This window comes from Triturus cristatus, chromosome 9 (genome assembly GCF_964204655.1).
Source record: "Triturus cristatus chromosome 9, aTriCri1.1, whole genome shotgun sequence".
NCBI lineage: Eukaryota > Metazoa > Chordata > Amphibia > Caudata > Salamandridae > Triturus > Triturus cristatus.
The window spans coordinates 855,292,746-855,312,142 of record NC_140592.1 but is presented as its reverse complement, the minus strand read 5'-3'; positions in this window follow the sequence as shown (position 1 = coordinate 855,312,142).

Here is a 19,397-nt window from a genome sequence, read left to right as displayed (position 1 = left end):
CTCAGGGATGAAGCCGGATTGATCGGGAAGGACCAGTAAGGGCATCAAGGGTTGAAGCCTTGTGGCTAATATTTTTGCAAGTATTTTGGCATCTAGATTGATCAGAGATAGAGGTCTATTTGATTGTCACAGCTCACCGCGGGCTCCGCAGCAGAACACTGACGACGCTCGCGGCCCCTGCGGGAAGGTAGCTAGTCCTAGAAACTACATTACCCAGAATTCCGGGGAGCGGCGCGCCAGCGCCGACGTCACAACGCCCGTCGGGGAATCCTGAAATACTTCCGGATTCCCGAGGAGCGGCGCTGCTAATTCCGGATTGAGAGCCAAGGGTGGAGAAGACGCCGAGAGACGGTAGGGGTGCGGTTGCACCGGCACAGGTCTTGGGAACTCCCTATGCTTCTCTTTACTCACCGCTGCAGTCTCCTGTATACCGTGTGCCATTTTCGGCAGCGCTAAGAAAGGGCTGTATGATCTATTGTTTCAAAGGAGGAATTCCGCCTCCCTCCAGTTTCTGAGCTTCCCGTGGGCAAAAAGTAGCCTGATATACTTTATTACGTTGCCAAGCAGAGGGAGCGACTCGCAGGCCTGTTGGATGAGCCGAAATCGGCTCTTGCGGGCTTGCTAAGCACCCCCCTCGGACCAGGAAGGTCCAAGCCGCAGTAGCGGACTACACCCCTTTGTTTTTACCTTTAGTAGTGTCTCTGATGTTCGGGGCTGTATGAGATGAAATACAGCCGGAACCCAGAAGACGCGTACATTGTAACAGAAGGGTTTCCGAAGAAGCCCTCCCCATTTGGTACAGTCCCCGACTATTGTGCTTAACAGTTCGGGTGTGAAGAACCTTGTATGGCCATGGAAGAGCTGACAAATTTCGAATAGCCCTTTGTCAGTTTGTGGCTTTGTGGTGATTCCCCTATTCAACGGGGGGAAACTAATATCATTTTTACTTTTCGCCTTATGTCACAGGGGCTGGTTGAGCTCCGTGGTTGTCAGCTCCTAAAACCCCTGTAACAAGCTGCTGTGTGTCTCTAGGAACGCGTCATGTGTATAAATGTTTATCTAGCCATATGCAATGTGACAACGCAGTTGTAGGACGCACTTTGTATGACCATAGTAACTGTGCTCTCCCATCTCTAGAACAAGAGAGAGACTGTGGCTACCCTGGGATAGAGAACCGTTCTTTTCCTTTACAGGTATTAGAGTGAAAGGGGGCAAGATCCTTGTTGTTGTAAGAGACATTGGCAGAAGTGTGTAAGAAACACTTATTGTTAAGGGTATTGATATCTGTGTGTTTTCCTTTCCAGATCTTCCTCCCTGCTGAACCCATCCTTTCCTTCCCTCACCTGATCACTCGATAGAGTCTGTGGTTTCATACAGGCCTGTTGAGCTATCAGGAGGTGGAACCCATAGATCATCATACGTCTCCGAGGATCTGCGGACCTGACAATGATTCACATCAGTCAGATGGTTTGTCCTTTTTTAATAAAGTGATTATTGATGGGTGGCGAAACTCCAGCTCCCCACGGGTGGCTCAACTCGAGATCTCCAGTGCATAGTGAACCTGCTAGCAGACCACTTTGAACAGGTCTATGCTTCCACAATAACGCTCACGCAAACAGATGCGGAGGAATTCCTCTGAGATATTAAGCTTCCTCAACTGGAAGAAGCAGAGGTTCAGACCTTAGAGATAGAACTCTCCGCGTAAGAAATCGCGCAGGCAATCGGAAAATTACAGTCCGGTAAAGCGTTGGGACCCAACGGTATTCCCATTGAGTGGTATAAGCGTAACACGACAACACTTACACCATATATGGTGGCAATGTATAAGGACTGTTTGGAAAAAGGGGAACTACCCCGTGACCAGAGGACAGCAACGATAGTGGCCATCCCTAAACCCGGAAAACCAGCGGAAGACTGTTCCTCCTACAGACCAATATCGCTGATCAATGCCGAGGCCAGGATATTGGCAAAGGACTTGGCTACAGACTTACACCGCACCTAGCAAAATGTATACATCTGGTTCAATCCGGGTTTATGCCCAGGAGAAACACAGTGTTAAATCTTCGGCGCCTCCACAATGTGCTTGGCCGTAGTCATACTATCCAGGAAGAGGCTATAGTGTTGTCCTTAGATGCCCGCATGGCTTTTGACACAGTCGAGTGGCCGTTCCTCTTCGCAGTTCTCCAGAAACTCGGCTTCGGACCACAATTTTGCTCCTGGGTCCAATTACTATACACTGATCCAGTGGCCCAGGTAGTGGCCAATGGACGTAGATCGAGGGATATTTCACTACACCAGGCACAAGACAGGGCTGCCCGCTATCGCCCCTCCTCTTCGCTTTAGATCTGGAACCTCTGGCGGCCTGGGTGCGTCAAGACCCGGTCATCCGGGGACTTAAATGGACTGAGGACCAGGAGGACCGCATATCACTATACGCGGACGATATCCTTTTATATATGGCCTCCCCGAGATGCTCACTGTCCTGTCTTTTAGATATTTGTAGCTCCTATGGCCGATATTCAGGGTTTACGATTAACTGGGCAAAATCAGTGCTATACGTCCTGAAGGGACCTCCTCCACTTCTCCCAACTCGCTGCGCAGTAAAAGTGGAGGACAACACTTTTAAATACCTGGGGATCCACATCACCCGAGACCCAGAATTATTCATGACTCTGAATCTTCATGCTCCTTTGAAACGACTACAAAAAGATACTAAACACTGGCAATCACTGCCTTTATCGCTCCTAGGGAAAACGGCCCTTTTCAAAATGATGGTGCTCCCCTGGTTCCTTTACGCCCTCCAAAACACGCCCTTCCCAGTCCCACAAACCTACTTCTGGGCCATTGAGGCAGAAGTGACCAAGCTCTTATGGGACAATAAACCAGCCCGAATATCTATGGTTAAATTATATCGCTCCTGGTATGATGGGGGCATAGCAATATTACTATTGGGTCACCCAACTAATAGTGGTCAACCAATGGATTCACGTCCCCTACACTGACCCTGCCTATGCCCTTGATAGGCTACAGCTAGGACCAACGGGGCTACATCGAGCACTCTACAACAAGACCCGTCCAATGATAGGCCCGACGAACCATACACTCCAGACTTGCAAATCAGTGCAAAAAAAGTTGGGGTGGCACGATACACTCACACGAGCGACACCCTTATGGGTTACAGACAAGCTGGGGAGACTGGAAAAAAGTAAGGACTCCCACAACTGGGACTTCATTAGGATATCGAAGGTGGGCGATCTCTGGGTGAAGGGAAAAATGATCACTTTTACACAACTCCAAACGCGAAACAAATTGGCACCAACTGAACACTTTTGCTACCAACAGATTAAACACGCACTTGAGGCGGTTATCCCCCCAGACACCACCCTACCAGAAGCATCCCCATTAGAGGACAGATTGCTAACGGATTACTTGGACAAATGAAAAATCTCCTTAACATATAAAAAAATTGTTAATAACATGTCAGACCCGATGCTGAAGCTTGAAGACAAGTGGCAGGAAGACGTGGGAGAGCTGGATGACACAGATTGGCAGGAGGCGCTCGCATCCCCTAGAGAGGTAGCGATCACATCCAAACTGCGATTAATACAACTCAAAATTCTTCATAGAATTTATTACACTAGAACTACCCTCTGCAAAATTGGTAAAATCGACAACCCGCTATGTTTGAGATACTGTGGGGAAGTCGGCACATTCTTCCATACTATCTGGACGTGTCCCGTGGTAAAGCGTACTGGGAGTCAGTCATGTCCCTGATCATGTGGGTGAGTGGACACCTAGTTCCCAGGGAGCCCAAATGCTGTCTACTTCTGCTATCTGGAACGCAACAGATTTAGGCTTAATACAACAGACCTGGGCCACTTTGGGTATCATCATTGCTAAGAGAAACATTGCCAGCCACTGGGGTGGAACAGCCACTCCTACTCTAGCAGAATGGTGTAAAGATATTGATACAGTTATCGTGACGGAAAAGACGATGTATGTGCACAGGGAATGCCCCAAAAAGTGGATCAAAAAATAGGGAAGATGGAATACCTATAGGGGAAATATTTGCGAATTGCCATCAATACCCCAGGAATGTGAATCAATAGAGGGGTTCAATACTGCTGAAGGTAATGCTGTATAAATCACCATTCGAGCGGAAAGGTTTTATGTACTGTATATATAAGATTGCTAACTGTGTATGAGTATAAATGGAACAGACCCTTCCACTGTAATGTATATTGAGATTACTTGACTGTGCCTTTCATTTTTCAAAATAAAAATAATTAAAAAAAATAGTGATTATTAATGCCTGTTGGAGTGACGGCGGAAGAACACCCGACTCATGTGCCTCCGCTTAGACTTCTAATAGGTGTGGTGTGACTAAGTCAGCGAATTCTTTATAGAATTCGGCCGTGACGCCATCCGGCCCTGGCACCTTTTTGTTAGGCAGATCACTTATTGCCGCTTTGATGTCTGATAACCCAATAGGTTGAGACAGATAATCACGATGCCCATCCGCCAGCCATGCACAAGCGATATCTGCCAGATATCTAGACCAGGTGTATGTCCCTGTGACTTGTCATCTCGGCGTAGTAGTCATGGAATTGCTCCACTTGGTCTAGCGGAGAGTAATGTTCCACCCCTTGCAGGCCGGTTATTTTGTCTATGTGATGATGTTCAGCGCGGGTTTTGAGATTTGCAGCTAGATTCCTGCTTGGTCTACCACCCTTCCCATATGCCCTGGCCACATGTCTACGCGATAGGTAGCGGAGTTCAGATTCTGCCAACGTGTTGTATTCAAGTATCAGTTCATGAATACGGGAAAGCGTTTCTTGGTCTGGGTGCGCTGCATAAGCCGCTTCCAGAGCAAAGAGTGTGGTCTCTAATTTGGCTAGTTGATTTCTAATATCTTCTAATATTCCAGCAGTGGTGCTGATACATACCCCTCGTATCGTGACCTTGAACGCCTCCCATAGAGTGGTGGCACTGTCTATGGTGCCTGTATTAATCTCAAAATATTGCACCACGGCCTTCCGAATGGTATCAGTGTAAATGGGGTCAAGTAGAGCCTCTGATCGAAAGTGCCATGTGAATGGGCGGTGTAACGTGTCTGGGATAGTGAAGGTCTATTGCACTGGATTATGGTCGGAGAGGGTGCGAGGGAGTGTGGTGATATCTGTAACCCATCCAGTCACTCCCTCACTAGTGAGCCATTAGTCCAATCTAGACCATCTATTGTGCGCCGGTGTAGCGTGTGTGCCTTCTCTCGCTGTCCTATTGCATAGTCTCCAGACATCCACCAGCCCAAACTCCACAATTGCATCATTAACACTCCGGGCCACTCTAGGCGTACGAACATCCTGCGGGTTAGACTTATCCAAATTGGGGTCTAGATGCGTGTTGAGGTCCCCTCCCCACAGTGTAGCTACGTCAGGCCAGTCCCTTAGCACTCCATACATGCGCTTAAATACCTCTGCCTCGTCTGCTATAGGCCCATACATATTTACAGATGTGATCAGAGTGTTTCCAAGCTTACCATGTACCATGGCGCATTGGCCTTCAGCATCTGTATAGATTTTGAATGATGTAAAGGGGACACCTCTCTTAATCAGAATAAGAACTCCTCTAGCATAAGAGGAATAGGAGGATGCTAACTTAAACCCTGCCCACTTAAGTGCAATTCTGGCTTCGGATTCTTTGGTAAGATGTGACTCTTGCAAAAGGGCCACTTGAATAGAGTGTGGATCCAAATACACGAAGACTTGACGGATCTTTTTAGGAGAGTTCAACCCGCGGACATTCCACTTTAAACATCTGTAGCTCTCACACATTTGGACTTACATTATGTGTATCAGCGTTAAGGCGGTCCACTGACTATCGCCATACATGTCATAGTAAATGGAGCCTCTGTATACGTACCGATGCAATCACAGTGATCTAACTTCAAGACAACAAAACAAGGACCCACCTCCCTCTCCCACTTTAGCAACCCAACCATGCCAAAGCCATACCCAGTCCCTAGAAAATGCCCCAACAGAAAAAAGAACAAGAGTACAGCAACGTGGGGCATAGCCATTTAGAGGGACATCACGACACACTGAACTCCCTGGTGGGCGAGGGAGGTGGCCACCGAGTACATGAGTGTGCTCCCTGAATAATCAAATCTATAACTAAGATAGTGAGAGATGTCCACCACACCATCACAATGCACATAACAATTTGACTATTTAAAAGCAACATTAACATTCAAGAAGGATATAAGGACCATAGTCTGCTTTAGTTCAGTTTCGCAGTCTGTGGGCACAGACGAAAGGTCTGACAGTGCAGAATCTTGAAGCAGGAAAGCGTGACGCCACATCGAAGGCAAGGATGCTGATGTCATAGTCGAGAACTACTATCCTGCATGTGGCTTGTGGTAGGGTTTAGTCGTCAACGTCCGACGTGGCAGGAGTCGTTTTCTTTTTGCAGCGGAGGGACTTGACGAAGTCCATGGCTTGTTTGGGATTGGCAAAAACCTTGAACACCCTAGAAAGAGTATCATCTCTGCATAGTTCCCGAAGCAGGTTCTCAACATATGTTTCCAGGCGCCCCACATTTGTTGATTCTGGAAGACCTAAAAAGCATATGTTGTTGTGCCGTGAGCCCGCCTCAAGATCTTCATTCTTGGCTTGAATAATTGCCAGAAGCTTCCCCATGTCGGATGATTTCATCTCCACTCTCTGTAGGCCATCTTCCGCATTCGAGATACGCTGTCCGCCTCTCCAATGCACACTCCCTGTCTGTCTAGCTTGTTCGATATGCTATCCATGCTACCGTTGAGGGCTGCCATGTTGTCATGTATTGACTGTAAGCTTGTTTGGATAGCGGCAAGAGTTTTCTCTCGTGGGGTCGGGCCACAGTGCCATTATCTAATTCAGAGTCAGAGGCCGCGGTTTGCTGGGATTTGCCTGATTTACGCAGTTCGAAATTAAGGCGTGGTTGGTGTTTGTCAGACTTGCCCATGGCAGCTAGCGGACGGGCGGTCGAAGATGCGAGTCGAAACCCAGTAAGTTAGAATGTCAAAGGCCGACAACCCACCACCAAACTCTTTACGTCACAAAGGGTCAAAGGCAGGATAAGCAGTACTCACGATTGTAGTGGCAGCAACTATCCCACAGTAGTAAGCCGCCAGGTATCCAGTGGAGGGCAGTATACGTCGATCAATTAGAATGCAGCAGAGAGGACCTGGACGACCACTATTACCAACTTCCCCCGTCCGGAGACACGGGAAAATTGTGCCAGGGCAGAGCACCTCGAGCCCCGTGGAATCAGTCCCGGCCTCAACAGAGGGGAGGGGGAGCCCGGCAACACCAGGGGACCGCAGGCGTAACTGACTTTCAAAAATTGGCGGTCAATGCTGGCACATTTATGAAGGCTGTGGCTCATATGCACAAAGTCTAATGGGAGCAGCGCGTCGCGGTGTGCACCTCTGCAGCATGAGGCAAGCGCCACTCGACCTGCGCTGTAGATTGATGCACTCTCCCAAACAGTTTGTCTCTCGCGCCAGTCCATGCCCAGGTAGGCCACACCCCAATCAGCACAGGCTATGTAGCTGCCGTGTCCGAGTGTCCAGCATTTACCCCCACAGGCCGCACGCTGCACACAAATCACCATCAGCATGTGTGTAATTGGCTTCCATGTCTCTTAGCAGTCCCCACACAGTGTCGCAATCCTGGGATCACTCCTCCGTCCGGGCGTCTGTGGAGTAGCGTACTGAGCGGGCGCTCGACGGCACTCGTGGCGTCTCCCAGTAGCATGGGACCAAGCTACCCTCGCCCTCAATAGAGTATTATGCACCGCTCCTCACCTCCGTGCTCTTCGCGCCTCCCTGGTAGCAATGGTCATTAAGCCTCAGCCCTGCAAAGCATCTGCCCGCCGGTCCCGCGAGTCCTCCAGGGCAGTCGCAGCAGTGCGGTCCTCTGTTCTCCGCGATGGCAGGCACACCAGCTGCAGCGGGTCCGATCACAGGGACATGGGAGCAGCTATTGGCGCTATCTGTGACGAGCGATCCACCAGATTTCACATACGGGATAGATAGACCCAAGCGCCACAGCCACAGCCGCAGCTCAGTCCCCGGTCTCCAGCGTATGTTGTCCCGGTCTAGGAGGACGCCATTTTCCCCCAGGCACAGCGCAGAAGCTTTTGCTGCTTTCTCCACGTCTTTAGTCCGCTCACCGTTTTCAGGCACCGCGGCTTTATCGCACTGTGTATGCGCAGCAGTCGCTTCGGTTTTGGCGGTCTCGGTGAAGTGGAGGAAGCAGGATAATTTTAGGATTGTGCTGGTGGCCGGCAGAGCCGCGTTACGATGTGGCCATCTTGCCTTGTGTCAAGCCACGCCCCCCGTGAATCAGCAGAGACTTAATGCGCCTAAAGAAAGGAGCAGGGAAAATCATCGGTATGTTACAAAGCAAGAACAAGAGCCGTGGGAGAACCACCATTTTCATTAAAGAGATGCGGCCTATGAGGGATAGTGGCAAGCGCACCCATCTGTTGACATCGTCTTCAAGTTTAGCCATCGCCCTGCCGTAGTTCTCATTAAACACCACTTCGGAATTAGTGTGCACCTGAATGCCCCAATACTGCACAGAGTCATTAGTCCATTGAAGCGGGAATTCTAGCTCGATAGGTTACAATGCTGGCGTGAGTGGGAAAATTGCAGATTTGGTCCAGTTAATCCGAAGACCAGAGATTTCGCTGTAACGTACCACCTCCCTCAGAACCGGGGACAGGTTGATCTCAGGGTCTCTAATAGAGGAGGGTGCAAAGCCTCAGCCTAATTGGAAATAATTAAGTTATATCCGGGGAAGCGAATCCCTTTATGGCTGCGGTACTCCCTAAGTGCGCACGCCAATGGCTCAGCCACAATAGCGTAGAGGAGTGGTGTTAGTGGGCAGCCCTGGCGAGTACCCCAAGAAATATTGAAGGGTGAGGTGACCAGATTGCCCACTCTGACAGTCGGGGAGTTATATAGAACAGACACTAGCTGGGAGAAAAGGTTGCCAACACCCATCCGCCGTAAGACCAGCATCATGAAGTCCCACTCAACCGAATCGAAAGCCTTCTCGGCATCTAAGAATATCACGGTGGCCTTGACTTCGGGATTAGTGTGTTGGATGGCTCCGAACACTCTGCGTACGTTATGGGTGACGGTGCGTCCCGGCACAAAATCTGCCTGTTTGGGACTGACCAATGTTGGCACCAAAGGGGCTAAGCAAATGGCAAGCACTTGGCGAATAGCTTGGTGTCAACATTTAACAATGAGAGTGGTCTATACAATGAGCACTCATCTGGAGGCTTACCTTGTTTCGGAAGGGTGACCAGTAGGGCCTCCCGCATAGACGTTGGCATCATACCACTCTCTCCCATTTCTTCAAATAAGGAAATCAAGTGGGGGACCAGGAGCTCTCTAAACTCCTTGTAGAAGGCCACAGTTAGGCCGTCTTTCCCAGGAGCACTCCCTGCTTGCATAGATTTTAGCGCCTCATGGATTTCCCAAGCCTCAAGGGGCCTCATCAAATGTTCCCTGCGTTCATCACCAACCAGGGGAGCTTTATGTGCTCCAAGTAGTCGAAGACTACGTCACTACTTCCTGTCGGTCTGGATTGATGTAGTTCGGAGTAATAATTCCTAAACCTATCGGCAATGGCATCTAGGTCACGCAGAACCTCACCAGTAACTGTACGGAGTTCTGTGACTCCAGTCATTTCATCGTCTACCCTTCAGGACTGCCACGAGTGTAGCACCCGGGCGTTCACCTTCACCATAAGTCTTGGCGACAGCATCCTTCCCGAGAAATTTGACTTCCCTATTGGCAGTCTCATGATATTCGTCCAGTGTGTTCTTTAATTTTGCCGCCACCTGATCGGCTCCAACTTCTAGGGCCTCCTATTCAAGGACAGCAAGTTTATTTTCCAGAACTACCAGATAATCCCTGATGGAGCGAAGTACCCCCGCATGTTTGGACATAGCAATCCCCCTTATATAAACCTTAAAGACTTCCTAAGTATTGGCATATAGGGAAACTGAACCAATGTTAGTGTCGAAGAAGACCACGATGGCTTTGGCCATTTCGGTCTTAAACACATTGTCGAGCAGGGCATAGGGTGGGAACCACCAGGTAAAGTGAGCTGGAATTTTCGATGGGGTATTGAGGTGTAATTGGACAGGAGAATGGTCAGAGTATGAGCGTGTGTGAACCTCACATCTGGTAATTGCAGTGGAGAGTGAGCACGTGACAAACCAATAATCAATTCTGGTAAACAGGTTGTGCAGGGCTGAGTAGTGCGTGAATCCCCCCGAATCCCTATTTCTGGAGCACCAAACATCTATCATATTTAGTTCTGTAATGGCATCCCCGACTATTTTAGCCGTTAACGAATGTCTGCACATCGGGCCCCCGGAGCGAACCAAAGCAGGACTGAGGGTGCAATTAAAATCCCCTCCCTGAACCAATGGAAATGATGCCCATCGCTGCAATCGCATTAGCAGGTCTCTAAAGAAGTGCGGGTGGTCAAAATTGGGGTCATATACATTAATAATATTAAACTCCATCCCTTTTCCTTTGATCATGGAAATTGTGATCCTTCCCTCCCTGTCAGTCTCTAAAGCCTCAAGGGATATACTGCTTCTAAGGTTAACCCATGTGAGCACCCCTCTGGCATGCGTGGAGTAGCCAGCAGCATGAAAGGCGCCATGTAATCGCCTGTGAGTAAGCATCTGAGAGTCAGTAGGTAAATGAGTCTCTTGCAGTATCGCAACATCTATATTGTGTCTATTGAGGTAGGCAATCAATTTCATCGTTTTCAAAAATCGTTGAGGCCCCTGATATTCCAAGTTTAGAGCTTCCGTTTATCACCCTGTTGTCTACATAAGGAATCGTCACAACATGAGCTTCCCTCCTATATCTAGATAGGTAAACCCTCCAGTTCTCCGCCCTACTTGTGGTCGTCCTGCTGAATTAGGTGAGCACAAAGTACATTCTGTGACAGGAAAAAAACATATAAACAAACATTTCTTACCAAACCCCACCCCTCACCCATGCCATGGAGACCTCAACATAGTATTGACGAAACCGTCCACCCCCCACCCACCCGAACAAGGACCATAGTCCATCAAGAACAGAACAGTGAGTAACACAAGGGGGCGGATTTTACCGCAAAAGATAACTCTACAAGTTAGAAAACATAGCACTGTCATTGAATGCAAATCCGTAGCATCCATGCCGCACAATGACAAGGCTGGTCATTCAGCTGTAACAGCCGCCCCACCCCGCCGCCCATGCTTACAGGGTGTAACCTCTGTCATCTGGGCTTATAGTTTAGCAGATCAAACATATCTCAGTCCCGCCAACCAACAGGAGAATTTGTGCCGCTAAATTTGCTAATCCATGCCGCAATATCCTGGGGGGGGTCTGCCAAATGGATCTCCATAGTAGTAATGGCCACAGGGCAATGAGATCCGATAGGTAATTAATGCCAACTTCACAGTGTGTAATTTCAGTAGATGCTGATGGGGGTAAACACAATAGGCGTTTTAGAAAAGATTTTTCTTCAAGCTGGAGTGTCTGTGTATGATTATGGCCCCAAACCCCTGCACCGTAAAGGGCTATGGCGACACATCTGGCCTTGTATATGTCAACCATATCCTTAATACGACGGTTGCCTGGCTTGGCTGCAGATCTAAAGATCCCAAGGGCACTCTTGACCATCTTGGAGCGTACATTAGCAAATTAGTTCGACCATTACCTATTTCCTGAGTAAGTTACACCCAGATAGCAGAAGGTATTGACCAATTCCACAGGGGCATTCTCTATGTAAAAAGTTTTACATTTCTTGGGTTTCTGACCGCAGGCCATTACAAAAGTTTTGGTCTTGTTAATTAACAGTTTCCTATTCTTTATAGAAAGGCAAAAATTATTCATTAATCGCTGTAGGCCAACTTGGGTTCTGGAAAGCAGCACCGCATTGTCTGCGTAAAGTATTATGGGTACAGGGTTGCCAGCTATTTGTGGTGCATCTGCCTGTACCGACCTAAGGGCTTTATCTACTACATTTATAAATAGAGAAAAAAGTAACGGTGCCAAAACACAGCCCTGGCGGATCCCTCTTTTAACCTTAAAGTGTGGTGTACGCTCCCCCCGCTGACCATGTCATACCTTGCTGGAAAGTTTCTCATACGACCTTGCTAAGAAAAAAATTATTTCTTTAGGGGCACCTAGATTGAGCAAGGTTGGCCATAAAATAGAATGGTCAACAAGGTCAAACGCACTGCTAAGATCTGCAAAGCACAGATATAGTCTTCCCTCCTTAGCGTGCGTAGCGTGCGTATATTTACCTACCAAGAGTTATAAGTCAATACATTGCTCAAGGGTTCCCAGCCCTTTTCTAAAACCATATTGGACTGGGGAGAGGATCTCATTTTCGGTAACCCAGTTTTCGAGTCTCACCAATAGTATTCTGCTCATCACTTTAACTGAAGAATCCAAGAGCGAAATAGGGTGATAATTTTTTGCCTCAGTTTTAATACCTTTTTTAAAAATAGGGATTATCGCATATTGACCCCATGACGGCGGTATGGACTCCGTCACTGCTAAGTTAAAAACTCTGGTTAAAATGGGGCCCCATAAAGCTATTTCGCTTTTGTAAACGTCAATGGGAACCCCATCTGGGCCTGGTGCCTACTGCCAGTCAATCCATCATGTACTTCATCAATGGTGATATCTAGTGGCAACACCGGCCACTGACTTCCTACTATACTTCACAAATAAAATGCATCGCACTCAGGTGGATTAAAAATACTGGAAAAGTGTTTCACCCACGCGTAACAATTTACATGCGAGATTAATTCAGGGAAAGAATCATTCTTTAAGAACGGAGAATTAACAGTTTCCCAGAATAACTTACTATTCGCTGTATCAGCTGCCATGGATAACTTATCCCACGCTGACTCTTGGAGCTTATTTCTTCTTGCTTTAAGAACCAATTTGTAATAATGGCGTGAGTTTTTAATGGGCTCAGTATTTCTAGGTCTACTACCCAGGGCTTGTTTAAGTTGGTTTAGGGCCTGTGCACAGTTATGGTCAAACCAACCTCTATTTTGTCTACTATTTTCTCTAAAGGGTACAGTCAATATCCCCTCGATTACGACATTAATTTTTGGGAAGTTGGCTAATAACAAGGAAGGGTTAACATCCTCATTGAGGCAATAAGAAATCTCTGGATCGCATTTAATGACTATTTCTTTTAAAACTTTTGCAGGGTCCACACCAACCCATTTAATATGTGTCCCATTAGGCCTGATAGGAGTAATCCTAGTTATAAAATCTTGATTTACTGTTGTTTTTAAACCCCAGCATAATGTTGACATGGAAATACTATTATGGTCACTCGTTACCTGCTTAGTGATCCATGGAGTAGAACACAAATAGCTGCTGCTAGTTGAAATAAGCATATGATCAATGGTAGAAGCTGCATTTCTGCCAGTAAATTTGGGAATTGGGGCACCATTGGGATCCCATGCACATTGTAGCAATTTGAGGTCATATTTGGCCATCAATAAATTAAGAGCTCCACCATAGTCTTTGTGTATAAAATGCATACTTTCGTCTTCCTCACCATGAATTTTCCCACAGACCTAGGTCATCGACAATGGACAAGGTTGAATGTTAAAATCCCCTACCCAGATTATAACAATAGTTGTCCTAATAAAACGTAGCAGTTTATCGAGCTCATTGTCCAATTCGGATACAACCTTACTACGGGTTGAATCGAACACGTTATTGTAGTAATTGACCATGACCATATCCCTACCATATTTGCAATGTAACCATAAAATCTGAGAGTGTGTTCCTACAGTGATAATTCTTTTAACAGTAAAAACAGTTAGCTTATTTGAAATAAGGGTCAGGAGCCCCCCTTTGGCTCTACCTGCTGGCAAAGGCACAGCCTGGAGCCAATACGATGTGAACCCTTCTATATATATAGGTTCTGTACACCACGTCTCTTGCAGGCAAATTATATCATGGTCGGTAGTAATAAAATCCTGCCAAGTTGGTAAATCCTGTTTTCCCCTTAGGCCTGCGAAGTTCCAGGTGGTAATAATGTAACTGTTCTCAAGTATTTTCCCAGAATCGACTCAAGTGTGCTTGCCGTTACTTCCTTTATCTATATTTGCAGATGGAGCCTCTAAAGGTATACACTTTGTGTCTGTAGTGACTATAGACTGAATCTGGGATAGTTCAGTTAAAGGTAAGCCCCTTGCATCTTTGTCATCAACCCGATCTCCATTAGTGAGTGGCCCCAGTCTAAAATGATTAATACCCTTATGTCAATCATTTACTTTGAGGGAGCTCAGGGCTTGGTATCTGTTGGAAACTGGTAAATCTTGATAAGATGGGGTTGATAAAGTTAAGTTCGTACTCTGGGGGTTTTTGGTCATCATCCCTAAATTGTCTGAACCTTAGGTGCCTATAAAAGAAACCAAGTGGTAAAAGTGTCCTATTCTGATCAAATTGAGGCAATGGACGTGCTCTAACTAAGGTGTATCTAGCCCAACTAGGAGTTCGAAAATTGATAATTATACAGTCTGCTTTGAGGCACTTTTGTATGGGGCCAATCCATCCCACTCTTCTTGTCAGGAGGATCTGATTAGCTCCTGTCACGGCAAAGTCCCAATTCTTATCAAGCTAGTGTACTATTCTATTCTTTAGGGTATCATGGCTCTCCATTTGTCCTGGTTGCAGGGGTGGCACGTTCACCAGAACGGCGACATACGGGCAGAACTCAGGGGGCAGGTTGATGGGGACATCTACTCTCCTCTCTCAGGTTGTATTATAGCCTAACTTATCTAAGGTAGCAAAAGGATGATCTATATCTGTCCCCTCCATCCTGGCCCCTTGAACAGATCGGGTGTGGTTAATCAGGGAATGCTGTGTTGATGGATTATGGGTTGTTTAATTCATTAGTTCTACTGGTGAACCCTGCACTTGCCATGTCATTTCAGCCCCCAGGGAGTTCACTATCTATTCCTTTGTTTGTTCTATTAACACTAGAGGTAGTTATCTTAGGTGCAAGCTCAACTATCCCTTCCCTGATAACATCCCTATTTGTCCCGTCACTGGTGTAAGTGTCCCTCAGTGAGCCACAGCTCTTGGTCACCTCGCTAGATAGTTTGTCAATTTTCTCAAGGACCGGCCTAAGTAACTCCTCTAACTTAGCTAAAATTGTGGCTATAATTAATGTGGTTTGTGAATTGGCAATAGTGTCTTGGCCGTCTTGGCTATCGCATATCGGGTGTTTAGGGGTCTGTATAAGGCAGTTCTTGCCTTTAGAATTGCCCAACCCGGTTTGTCTCTTCTTGCAACCGTTCTTACTCTTTGGGGATGGTGATCTATCGGGTGTATGGAAGGGGGGGGGGGGGAAATCAGGTTGAATAAGCAAGTCGTGTTCAGATTCTAATGCCTTTCTATGGGGCCTAGGTGTTCCGTGGGGTGCAATGGGGGCAGCTTCTGCAGATTGCATAGGCTCACCCTGTTGGAGTCCGCTATTGTTACCTAACTTTTCCCCAACCATCATACTATGGCCCAGGGATAAACGGCGTTCTGTCCTGTCCATTTCATCAGAAATTGCACTAACTGCTCGCACTAGAAATGAGTCTATTGTGGTGCATGACTTATCAATTATAGCTTTTGGAATTTTGCGTCTAGCCATGGTGACTTCTTGAACGGTTTTTATATATGGAATATAAACTAGTGTAATCTATGGTCTGGAGCAAACACAGTTTCAATGTAAAGTGCCAGGTGCAAGTACAAAGTATTAGGGTCAGACAAAGTGCTAGGGCGTTCATGGGGTATACAGTACACAGTACAATCTACTATGTGCAAAGGAGCGCAATACTATAAGCAAAGTGCAAGGTAAAAGGCCCTATATCTTTATAAAAACACACCAATATAATACACAACAGAGCCCTTAAGAATGTCACTACTGCTAAAATACTTTCATTAAACTAACAGCACAAAATTAAGTTTATAAGAAAAACGGAACTAATCAGGGATTGTCACTCATCTTGGCGCCATTAGCTTGTTCCGCGCCGATCCACATTGAAACCTCCGTAGAAACAAGGCGCGGGTAATAGCCCTCACGGATGGAAGATCAAAGGGGGGTGGCCCGGCCTCAAACGACCGCGGACGGGCGCAGACGGGCCGGCCCGCGCGCATCCCGCACTGCGGAAGTGGCTGTCTGCTTTTAAGAGCGCCTCCGGGTGCGGAAACAACTATGGTGGCAAGTTGTGGCCGCTAGGCTGGCTGGGACTCGTAGTCCCCAGGTCCCGCTAGTCCTGCTGATGGCAAGGGCTCCCGCGCTGCGGGAGTGGCTGTCCGCTTTTAAGAGCGCCGCCGGGCGCGGAAACAACGATGGCGGCAAGTCACGGCTGCTAGGCTGGCTGGGACTCGTCGTCCCCAGGTCCCCCTTGTCCTGCTGTCTTATTATGGATGGAACAACATTATTGTCTATTAAATCAAACATAAGAGGTGCTTGTTCATTGCACATCCTGAACTCAGTTATTTAAAAGTGGTCTCGTATATTATAATAAAGAAAAAGGAGGCACTGTGAAATAAAATAATGGCCTAGGATCACAAACTTTGAACAAGCAGGGAAGCCGGTTTAAAATGTTTTAATTCGGCCACCAGACGGCTATATCTCTCTCTAAAACCAATGCAGAGATAGCAGACACGACTTGAGGCCAGCAGACCCAACTCCCAAGCCAAGAATGCATTTACTTGGGGGGTATCACACCCTAAACTCCCCCTTAGGTACGTCCTTGATCATAGAGACCGGCATCCAAAATGGCGGTGCATCGGAGTGGACTCAACCTAAATAAGGGAGCAATTGATAATCTGGGTCTGAGGGATCTTTTATGACTTTGTTTCTTTAAAATATCCAAATGAGACATCTAATTTGATGAGTTTATTGGTGGGCTCGCCTGGTAAGGTTAAAAACGTACAGGTTGACGTGGAGAGGTAATTATTACTCCAGAATAATGAGGTCAGGTCTACATGTTACAGCGGTTTTGTTTGTCCGAATTGTTATACAGCCTTCATCTGGACCAAAGATTCCTAGTAACTCATTTATTTTTATGAACTCAACTCACCTGTAGTCCTTTTGTGAAGGAGATGTACGCACAATACATGTACACACTGATGCATATGTATGCTCCAAATTGAGTAAACCTGGTTGTTGACCGTGGTAGGGCTTCTTGTTGCCACCCTTGCAAATAGAAGATAGATATTTGTGACAGCTGAGATGTTCAGAAACAACCAAACCCTATACATTTGTTGTCCAGCTTCTTTGCACTTTTTTTTAATGTATTCACTTGTCACGCGTACTGCGCCATAACACATTTAATATAGTACCTTGTTTTTGTTCGTTTGTGAAAAAAACTATTTGTATGTTTCACAAATTAGGTTTGTATTGAATACTTATTACGAGCTGTGTTGTTTGTCACAAAGGCCATGATGAAGAGAGAGCTTAAACTTGTGTACTGTGAACCCCAGACCCCATGTCCCTCTTCCCAACACCAAGGCTATCTATGTAGTTTACCTTCCTCGTGGGCCGACCCAGGAAACGTGATCCAACCCTTTCTGTGTTTGAGAAATCTTCTGTGCCTTCAAAGTGCTCATTGTACTAGACTAAAGTTCTTGAAACATCTGGACTGGATACAACCTGAAGCAGTTAGTACTTTATACTATGAATGCAGAATATGGACACTCCCTAGTGCAGTCAAAGGGAGAAACTATAATGTATGAATAAGCAAAGATAGTATACGTGATTGCAGCTAATGTGGTATGGATTCAGCCCTATATTCCATGCTGTTTCGTACAAAGACATTAATTGCTTGCAAAAAGTGGCCCTTGTCAATATTTAAAATCTTTGGCATTAAACACCCTGCTGACGAACTTCCACTTCAATACTGGACTGATCAGCCGGTTATCCACTTTGCCATAGCATATGGTGTACTGATATAAAAATAAATAGGGGCAAATAGATGGGGGCAAATAGATGGAATTGTCAAATTGCAGTTTTAATTTGCCACTTGTGTGTCTGGAAAGCTTTTTTTATTTATCTTATAGTCTAAATGTCCTTACTGTTATATGTATATATATTTGAAGAACAGGGTAGGATGCGGTTGCGGCCAATGGGCTACCAGTACCCTCCCACCTGATGACCACTCCTGCAAAGTGTGGCATCTGGGCATCCTAGGATGCACAATTCTGCCCTCTTCCAAAATGGCAGGACTCCTCTCCCCGCGTGTGGAGCTCCCCAGCTCATCCCAGAGGTGTGGCTACCAAGGGGGCTACATGCCCTGGTTTGGCAACTGATTTTCCCCTCTCCTGTCTCAAGTGCCAGTCTGTCTGTCTGAAGAATGGAGCAGCCCCTCTCCCCATTGTTACCCATTAGCCCTTCAAAGGTTGCTTCTCTTTTGAAGCTAGCCTTTTGGGCTAACACCCATGTGGCTTCCCCAGTGGCGGCTGCCAACTACGGAGAGTAGTGAGGCAGGAAAATGGGTGGTGGATGCATACACGCGCAATTACATTAACGAAATTGCTGACATGCATTGCATTATTGTTTTAAAGCTAAAATTTTAAACTTTAAAACGGTACTGTAATCCATGTCGGCAATTTAGTGCATATTAGCACAGACAAATACATTCAATCAAAGTAAATAAAATGGTCACTTACCTTGCTGCACGTCCTACTTGCTCCGGTCTTGGTGTTCTTTCCTCCAGTGCGGGCCCGGGCCAACTCCCCTAACCAATCCCGGCACTACTCTCATGCTGTTAACCAGCATGAGGGAAGCGCCAGGATTTGATGGAGCGGACTTTCTTAGCTCTCCCAAGGGCACTGGTGGCTTGTGCTTCTTCTCAACCCAGCTGTCTAAGACAGCTGTATTAGAGAGGTTTAAAGTGTTCATGTCTGGCTGGCCGTCGCAAGACAGACGGCCAAAGTGACGTGCATGTTAAACTTAAGCGCCCAGCCCACCACTCCTCCCTGCTGCTGCTATTCAGTAGCAATGTTCCCACCCTGACACTAGATGTGTATTAGTTAAAAATAAAATGGTAATAAAGTAACTTTATTACTATTTAATTTTTCATCTCTGGGACATTTTAATTAGCGGGGTGACAGTCCTCTGCCCTACTGAAGGAGCCGCTCCTGGGCTTCCTACAGGAGGGTGGTGACAACTCCTTCCAGAGCATGCCCCTATTCTATCCTTTCTTGGGAGTAGTTAACACGTCTCCCCAGGAGGGCAGAAACTGTCTCAGCTACAGGACCCCATGTGCAACCAGTATGAGCACAGCGGACT